Genomic DNA, 10,657 nt, shown 5'->3' with positions numbered 1-10,657 from the left:
TTTTTGTTATGGATCTTATGATTTTATAACTTGTTAATGCACCTTCTCCAGGTTATTCAACTAATTGTTTAAGCAACTTGTTTATATCATCATATACATCAGACTCCTTACTATATATTAGTACAAGGAGCATGCAATATGTATTAATTCTCCTCATCAATAAGTAACTTGAACTCAAATAGACATATAGACGCTGTTAAACGTATGATTAGGCACAGTCCAAAACATCCTAGAACCTTTTGGATGTATTATCTTTGACACCAAAAGAACTTCTTTTGGGCTTATCCTGTCCCAAACACACCATGAACTAAGTACTATTTAAATCCTTTAGTACATAGTAAGCGGTATACGACCACCAATCCCTATTAGACTGCCTATCATATATTAAGGAAACTCCCAGTACACCTTAGTTCATAATAAGCGATACACGGTCACTAACACCTGTTAGACCGCTTACTTTGAACTAAGGAACCCCTCAGTACATAGTAAGGGGTATGCGGTCACCAGCATTTTGCAAAACAACCTACTACATACTATGAAACCTTGATACACTAGCCAGTCCTATTCACTCAGTTGTTCACCCAACATGAAGTACCCAGCTTCTGAATCCTACATAGTCGCATACCGGGCACTGAGTGCTTTTAACCTGCCTCACAATATGCAATACACGACCTGGCCAATCAACAGCCGCCTACCAACAACTATCAAGGGTGATCCATAAGTGAAAAGGTATAAATAGCACACTATCCTATGCATTCATTACGCATTAACTATTTCCTTATATCACCAGTGTTAACTTAAGCATCAGAGTGCCTTTTGTAGGTACCTTCCCCTCGCTTTTTGGATGAGATTTGTTGGAGTCAGAGGATGATTTTTTTGAAGACCGCGGGTACTAGAAGAGTTTTAAAAAATTGACAGGGTACAACTTGGTCCCGTAAGAACAAATCCTTCTTGATCTTTGTCTAATATTCTAAGATGCATTGATATCAATCATCTTAAATTCATTACAGGGTACAACTGTGAAGCTTTTTCAAGTGAACTTTAATTGTTCTTTATGTGATTGTTTCTTTTTATACTTTTTATATTAAAAAGGTGTAACTTAGAGATATTTGTATTATTGTTGTAATAATTTGATTTTTTAATGGAACCTTTTAAGCTATGTTCTTAAGGGAGAACTGTAACATGTGAGTGTGAATGAACCAATATAAAATTCTATATGTTCTTGATTTTTTGAAGTAAGTAGTCTAGTCAGAACAATACGAAAAGAGTCTAAGGCCCTATTAAACCCCCACTTCCCTTCTACAACTAATTGTTTTATCAACTTTTTGAACGTGGGTTCAAACTTAATTTTATGTATGAAGTGATAAGACACCCAAATACCTTCAACATTGAGTAGCCAACATGTTCTCCTTACTATATCTTAATTAAAGTCTTGAATTGAATGGTTGTAGATGGAGAGGGCAACACCTCCACTATTATATAAGCAATTGTTATTTAATTAGAAATTATGAGTAATTGTTATTACATTAATAAGGTTTCTACATTGAAATATTAGTAACAGGTTCTCCTTACTATATCTTAATCAAAGTCTTGAATTGAATGGTTGTAGATGGAGAGTGCAACACCTCCACTATTATATAAGCAATTGTTATTTAATTAGAAATTATGAGTAATTTTTATTACATTAATAAGGTTTCTACATCGAAATATTAATATTTATAAATTTGATATCTCTCACGGATATTATAACTAAGTCTTTTATGAAGGATCATCTTAAGGAAGATCATTTGAATTTTTTTAGAACAACTCTTAATGATCATCTTATCACTCTACTTACCCTAAATTCTCTTATTTAAAAGAAAATGTAAGAACAAACAATTTGTATTTCTATTTATTAGAAAAAAGCTACAGAACATGGAAAAGTCGATACCCAAGGTCATGATACGATGAACTACTCTGATACTACTAAATGTAACACCCTTTTATTATAATATAAGAACTTGTTATTTAATTAGAAATTAAGAGTTTTTTTTTTGTGATGAAGATTTTATCATAGTCATGGATGAACTACTCTAATACCACTATGTAACAACCTTATTATATAATCTAAGCAATTGTTATTTAGTTAGAAATTAAGAGGTTTTTTATGAAGGTTTTCGCATAAAAAAACATTAATTATAACATAACCTTATAAATGTGGGTGTGATTGAGGTATTTATAAGTCCTCTTAACAAACCTAATATGTAATATATATATATATATATATATATATATATATATATATATATATATATATATATATATATATATATATATATATAATGAGGACCTAAGATGTGACCTACAACAATAAGACTCAATCTCACTTTATCAAACATATCCATCCATATTCCACTTTTGATGATCTATAATGAACATCATAAGTTACTTGGGGAGTGATTCGATAATTGAGTATTTATCATTATAAACATTGGTGCAATCTTTTTTCTTGAAGATATATATTCACTACTTAACCTAGCCAATGCTCATCTAGAATCAAATAATCACAAGTTTGTCCTATAAATATCCTATAGTAAGGTGCTACTTTGAAGTATTCAGATATCCACTTATTTGGTAAGTACTTCCAGATATCCTATCATTATCTCTAGTTTTCATCTGTAATGTACCAAACTGTGACTTTTCAAACAAAGACACTCATGCATTAATATGGTTTAAACTCATTCTACGAAAACCTCAATTAACATAAATTTCTTCTTCAAGTATCCCATCAAGGGATGATGATTTGACATCCATGTAATGAATTTTCCAGCCAAGTTGAGAAGAAATTGCAAGAAGGAATCTTATTGTATTAAGTCTGGCAACTAGTGCAAATGTGTCACAATAACCAACACAAAAAAATTGTGCATACCCTTTAAGTACAAGCCTTCTTTATGATTGTTACTTGAGCCATCGACATTTAATTTAGTTATGAATACCCATTTCACTCGATTATCTTTTTGTCTTGTGGTTTATCAACAAGTTCCCATGGTTTCTTCTTTTCCATCATATCCTCCTTCATTTCATTCTTCCACTTGGTTTCTTTGAAAGCTTATTCATGATCAGTTGGTTCACATATTCCAACATTCCATCTCTCATATATTTCCGAAATCAGTTGAGTGCCTCTGACTAGCAGATCATCTTCCCTTTCATCTAGCCATGAACTTCCTTTTGGTAGTGGGATATTTAAGTCTTTCCAATCCCATTCTTCATTTTCCATGAACTACACATCTCTACAAATTGTTATAGTTTCAATTTCAAGGTGGAAAACTTTATAAGCTTTTGAAATTGTATTGTACACAATAAAGAGTCCAACATCAACCTTTTTGTCTAGTTTATCTTGTTTAACCCATGGAATATACATAAAACAAAGACAACCAAACACCCTGAGAAAAGGCATTTGAGGTTTGTATCCATGTCATGCTTCAAAATGAGTTTTACTTTTTAATGACTTTGTAGGAAGTCTATTTTGTAAGAACACAGTTGTATTTGCAACCTTTGCCCAAAACATCTTTGGCAAATTCTTTTCATGTAACATACATCTAACCATCTCCAGAGCATTTTTTTTCTTCTCCCACAGACTCCATTTTGTTCTAGAGTATATGGAACTGTAAGTTGATGTTCAATTCTAGCCTTCTCACAAAATGAATTAAACTGGTGTGAGGTATACTCCTTGCCATTATCAGACCTTAAAGTTTGAATTTTACAACCAATTTCATTTTCCATCCTTGCTTTAAACTTCTAGAAAATGATTTTAACTTCTAACTTCAATTTTAGAAAATAAATCCAACACATTCATATTAGATCATCTTCAAAAATAATGTAGTAACGATTACCTTTAACGGAGACGGTTCTTTGAGGTCCTCCTACATCAATGTGAATTAGCTACGACTTCTTTTTGGCTCTCCAAGTGGTTGTTGGGAATGGAAGTCTACTTTGCTTTCCATATTGACAAGCACGACAATTTGTAGATATCACTTCAAAATCAAGCAAATCTCTGACCATTTCACATTTTTCCAATTTGAGAAGCCCTTGATAGTGATAATGCTCAAGTCTCTTATGCCACAACTCTACAACATTTTCTTTTATTGAGAAAACTACTTGCTCCTCTAGAGTTGGATTGAGTGAAAAACTGTTGCCTCTCATTTTCACTTTGAAAAAATCATTACCTAAACATCCTTAATTAAGCAACAATTGTCTTCAAAAAAACACCTTAAAGCCTTTTCTAATAGTTGATCGACACTCAACAAATTTTGTTCTAGGTCGGGTACATACAAGAATGGTTCTGATTCCTTTTACAAGAATATAACCGCCATGGCTTATCTTAACTTTTGAAATTTTTGAAGGCTTAAGTTTCCTAAAGAGTTCCTTCATGTGATTGCTACATCCATTATCAATTAGCCAGGATTCACTTGAGATATTGCTTGAAGAAAAAGTTGTCATAAAAAATTGATTTTCCTCTTCTTCATTTGCAATTTTAGTATCTTCTTCTTGCTACTGGATTTTGTTCCTGCAAATCACAACTTAGTGTCCAAGTTCGCTGCACTTGTTACACTTAGCATCATACCTTCTCCAACACTTGAATAGAGGATGACCCATTTTGTTGCAATGCTTACAAGGAGGAAATCTTCCCTTCAATCTTCTAGCTTTATTTTCATTTCTAGAGGAATTCTATGCATTTGTTTGTTGTTTGTTCATTTTCTTTTTATATCTCCTGTAACATCTTAGCCAGATATTACTAATTTAAATAAAATAGAAATAATAATAGTAATAATATCGCATTTTATAAAACCTTTTTCCCAAAACGCAGAAAAATTTCAACTTTATTAAAAATGCTAAAATCTAAAATTCGTGCTTTAACTCAATGTTTACATATTTAAAAACTGATAGTAATTCATGTTTAGAAATAGTAGATATAAACCATAAAAATAAAACTTCCATGTTGCCCCTCTCTAGCACTATGCCTCACCAGCTCTACCTGCAACATCATTTACTCCCGTGTATCGAATTACACGATCATCACCAAACACAAGCAGATAGGGTGAGCAACAATATAAATATATACATAACCAAAAAAAAATAAAGCGCACACACTCGTCAGAGAACCTCTATCCTTCGATTCCATAAAACTTGGTCATAACCATGTTCATCCACGTTCTACATCCTTGGATGATGACCTTAAGATAGCCCTTGCTGCCACAAGTAGGGATGACAACGAGGCGGGACGGGGACGGGTTTCACTATCCCACACCCATCCCCGTAAAAAAAATTCATCCCTATTCCTATATACCCAAACCCAACGGGTATCAAACTTTTGTCTCATCCTCATCCCCACCGAGTATAATCTCGTACCCATACCCGTACCCGTTTTCTTACTACTTTAATATTAATTTTAATTAATTTTTATAAGATAATAAAAAATTACGGTAAAAGAAACATAATATTATCAGATATTCAATATTAGGAGGATGATTGTTTTTTCGATATCAAATACTTTAAAATAAATTATAATTGTTTACATTTTAGATTAGAATACCAAATAAAATTTCATGAGAACCAAAACATTTATTAAATTTGCAAACATTAATGTAACCTAGTTGATAAATTTTAAAATTATTTTAAAAAAATAGAAAAGGAGAAAAAATATTCAAATTAAAATATATTTTAAATTTTTGTTTACTTTAATTTTTTAAATTATAATGAATCTCTTTTTTATACACTAATAAAAGTTATAATACATCACTTGATCAAAATGACACAAAGAATAAATAATAAACATAATAATAAAATTTTAACATAGATCTTGTATCTTTTGAACTCCAATATATGTTGGATGGTGATAAAAAAATATTCATGGCAATTACATTAAATTTTTATATTGTAGTAAATAAAAATTATGTATTCAATTATAGTGAAAAAATTAAAGTATGATTGTAATGAGTTAGAAAATAAAAAATAATTAGATAAAATATATCGAAATAGTATTTTACATGATGAAAATACACAAAAAATAAAAATATTAACAAATTAACAAATTTGTATCTTATAAACAATTTGGAGACTATTGAAAGGAATCGCACAAATGAAAACAAATGTATAATTAAGGGTATGATAAGAGGAAAAATATCTCAGAGGTCTAAGAAAACTTTTCAAATATCAACATATAAACTTAATGGTTGAGAAATAACAAAAATTATTTTAACCAACCAAAAAAGTTCTTCAAATGAAACAAAAATTAATAATAATAAGTAATTTTTTTATATTACCTAGTAATGAAATGTTTATGTTATCAAACACTTTAAATTGAGAGTATTAAACATTCTCATGTGAAAGGAAAATATACAATAAATAAAAATATTAAAAAATAATAGAAATATTCAAATGTTAGAAATGATTTTTTTTTTAATTGACATACATCATTTTAACATAATTACATAAAAGTTATGATAAGATAATAAATATATTGGAGATGCGAATGAGTTTCATAATAGACCAAATAATTAAAAGAAATAAAAAATAGAGTATATATATATATATATAGGGTTAATTAGTTGTGAATATTTTAATAATTTAAACGAGGATAGAGATATGGCAGGGACGGGTATTGTGGCGGGGATATGTACATCCCCATCCCCATCCCCATCCCCATACCCAATTGAAAAAATTGGGGATTCCCCATACCCATACCCATACCCAGTCAATACGGGAATTTCCCGTCAAAACGGGGGCAAGTTCGAGCAATACCCACGGGGGCGGGTTTATTTACCATCTCTTGCCACAAGTCACAACTCGTGGTTCCACCTTTACAAGCCATAACGCGTAGACACATGTTCGAGACTATCCTGTTACGAACCACCATCCATAACGCTAGGGGGAGTTCCCAATACGAACCACAATTTGTATTCTCAACACAAGATTCACAACCTCATTGGCCACAACATGTGATTTGCCTAATTAAGTGAAGCCCATCCATATGAGCCACAACTCTCATACTCACATCGGTTATCCAATATCACCAGGCCACAACCGGGATCGCCACGTGTTTATCCTCAATTCCGAGCCGCAACTCAAGGAATGCCTTAGCAAGCTTCATACTTAAGGTACCATCCAAAGCATTGTAGACCACACACCACTCCCAAGTGAACAACCCTATCCACCACGCTATCGCCTGGCGCTACATAAGTGTCGCCAAGCGAAATTCAATTGCAACCCACCTAGCGGAAGCCTCTTGTCACCAGGCGCCAGTCGCTCTAGAGGTCTCTGGATTTCTAGGTATCGCCTAGCAAAACCTCCCTTACCGCCAGGCGCCACATCTTGCAGTGCCCACTACTCCCCTAGCTGTCGCCTGGCGGGATCGTCCACATCGCCAAGCGCTAAGTTGTCCAGAGATTTTTGTGTTTGTAGCTATTGCCCGACAGTTTGATAAGTGCCAAAATTCAGTAAAGATTCATAGCAAAGTCTGGCACTTATGCTTTTAAATTGTGTTCATTTCATATTGATTCTCCCTAAATCTAAGAAAATTGAGTTTTAATCACATGCTTCCAAGTTTTTATTTAAAGAAATCATTTGATCCTATTTTGTGTGTTTTCAGGAAAGATTAAAGAGAACTCAAGAAGATCGAAGGAGAAAGCAAGAAATAAAGAAGAAAAGGAGGAATGTGTGCAACAGGTCGCTCAAAGCATAGATGTTTTGCTCAAGCTAGGACATGCTCGCCCAAGCCAAAGTCTTCTCGCCTAAGCGAGACACTTGCCACCTTTCTCGCTCAGGCGAGCTTTAGCTCACCTTAGCGAAAATTCGTGAAGGAGCCTCTGCAGTTATATGATTCTCGCTCAAGCTAGAATTGGGTCGCCTAAGCGATACCCTTTCTTCATGCTGAAGTACTCTATCTTACCCAAGCGAGAGTTCGTGTTGTATATATAGTGTGGAAGTTCAGAACTGCATACTAGCTGGGGAATTTGAAGAAGAACTGCAGACTTGCTGGAGCTGCGACCAGGAGCATAAAAACAGTTCATATTTTCTTATTCTTCTTTAGTTCATAGGTTTTGATGGTTGTCATGAGTGGCTAATCTTCTCCTTTGAGATTGAATGTAATCTACTCAAACTTGAATGTAATCTGGTGATAATTATATATAGCATTTCTGTTTTACTCAATATTGGTATTATTGTTCTGTTCTTAATGCTTGATTCTATCTGATCAATAGATGTTTGATTTTGATTTTTAGATCTGACTGGGAAGTATTTTCTGAAAATCTGATTTGAATAATGATACTTGATATACTGTGATGCTAGGAATAGATCTCAATATATCAATTGCTTTTAACATTTGACCGTAATGTTGGATAGTTTGCTGAATATGAGAGGAATCAATATTCAGGGAACTAATCTTATGAATTTTATAAACGAGCGATCGATATAAATGATTTTTGAATGTTCATCAATATTGGTATTTTCAGATGTTCTGTATTATATTCATCCAGATTACAGACAAGAGAGATAGATGAAATTCAATCTCAGTTTTTCTTACCGATCTTTCATCTAAATTTTATGTTTTTACTATATTCTGTTTATGTAATTTAGTTTAACTACCAGTGATCTATCAAATTGAAATTTTTGTATATATATATATATATATATATATATATATATATATATATATATATATATATATATATATATATGCTGATCGAGATAATTATTTATTTTAACTGAATCCGTTCCTCGTGGGTTCGACACTCATACTTTAAATCATTATACTACAGTTGACTTTTGGTACGCTTGCCAAGAGACCAACAAGTATATCTTTCTTAATTAGATAGCTTATTCAATTTTCTCCTTTGTACTAATCCTTGCTTGAGCTGTTTTGATTTATGCTCTTAAGAGGTCAGGTTCTTGAAGATCGATTAGCATTTGACCCGGAGATAGAAAAGACAATGAGAAGAAACAGAGGAGAAAACAAAAAGAAGCAAGGAAAGACAAGGGAAGAACCTTCCAGTACTTCCATAAGAAAACATGGAGAATCAAAGACCAGCTCTAACCAGAAAGACACTTAGAGATTATGCTATGCAACAAGGGCCAAGATATTTTTCTAGCATAGTAATACCACCCACGACCAAAACTTTGGAGATGAACCCAGCTTTCCTCAGTTTAATCAGTTCTCATCAATTCACTGGATCGATAATGAAGATCCATATACTCATCTCTCTACATTCTATGAATTGATAGGAACCATGGGCTTTCAAGAAGGAGATCTTGAGCATGTATACATGCGTTTATTTCCTTTTTCTTTGGCAGGTAAAGCAAAGGAATGGCTTAAGTCATATCCAAATCAGAGTTTGAACAGTTGGAAGGATGTTGAGGAGAAATTCTTAAGTAGATTCTTTCCACCATCTTGCTACATCAAAGCCAAAGCTGATATTTCAACGTTTAGGCAAGGACCAGATGAGCCATTTTGTGAAGCTTGGGAGCGGTTCAATTCTTTATTGAGGAAATGCCCAAATCACAGATTTGAAGATATTGCTCAACTGAACATATTCTGTAACGGTCTAAGGCTTTATACCAAGATGATATTAGATGCAGCAGCAGGTGGAACAATGATGAGTGTACATGCAGAGTAAGCAACAAGAATCATTGAGGCATTAGCATCCACGAATCATCAAGCTCAGCATAATAGGCAAACTGTTCAGAGGAAAGGAGTGTTTGATCTTAGTACTACAGATGCGATCTTAGCTCAGAATAAAATTCTGACTTAACAGATTGAAGCACTAACGAAGCAGATGTCTAAATTACCAGAGTAGTTGCAAGTTGTGCAATCTTCTCCCAGTCAACAACCCAGGAGATGTGACTTCTGTGGAGGCGATCATCCAAATGGTCATTGTTCTTATCAGAGTAGCTCACAAGGAGAAGTTCAATATGTGAGTAACCAAGGAAGACCAGGAAATTTCTCCAACAATAATAACTTTTTAGAAGGGTGGAGAAAAAATCAAAATCAGAATTTTGGATGGAAGCAAGATGTTTGTCCTTCAAACAAACAACCTCCTTATCAACAACAACAACAACAACATTATCCTTCGGTGCATGACAAAACAACTAAATTGGAGGATACTCTAGAAAATTTTATGCAAGCTTCTTTGACTAATCAGAAAAATACAGAAGCTTCAATCATGAATCTTGAAACACAGGTTGGTCAATTGGCAAAAAAATTATCAGATCAGCAGGCAGGTCAATTTTCAGCCAACACACAGACTAATCCCAAGGAGCATTGTAAATCAATTACCACCAGAAGTGGTAAAATTGTGGGAAGAGGGATTGGAGACAACTTGGGTGTAAAGGAGGAAGTGTTGGAGGAAAAAAAGAGAGAAAGAAAAAAATGAGTGTGAGGGAGAGGAAGAACAAAATAAAAGAGAGTTTGTAAATAAAAGAGAAGAAAAAGAAGAAAAAAATACAAGTGAGGAGAAAAAGAGAGAGAAGGGTGAGAAACATGTACCTCAGTTGAAGAGCCTTCCATACCCTCAAACTCCTTCCAAAAAAGACAAGGAAAGGCAGTTTGCAAGATTCATGGACATTTTCAAGCGACTGCAGATTAACATCTCTTTTGTGGAGGCTATGGAGTAGATGCCGACAT

At 33.4% G+C, this 10,657-nt stretch overlaps 1 non-coding gene across 1 annotated transcript; it reads right to left on the bottom strand.

The window, feature by feature from the left end:
* Positions 1-9,436: 9,436 nt before the first annotated feature.
* LOC114186434 lies at positions 9,437-9,541 on the bottom strand. The gene has a single exon (XR_003605092.1). It is a non-coding gene; the product is annotated as a small nucleolar RNA R71 (small nucleolar RNA).
* Positions 9,542-10,657: the final 1,116 nt, after the last annotated feature.

The sequence above is a fragment of the Vigna unguiculata genome, chromosome 5 (genome assembly GCF_004118075.2).
Source record: "Vigna unguiculata cultivar IT97K-499-35 chromosome 5, ASM411807v1, whole genome shotgun sequence".
Taxonomy (NCBI): domain Eukaryota; kingdom Viridiplantae; phylum Streptophyta; class Magnoliopsida; order Fabales; family Fabaceae; genus Vigna; species Vigna unguiculata.
This window is presented reverse-complemented; position numbering and strand designations above follow the sequence as displayed.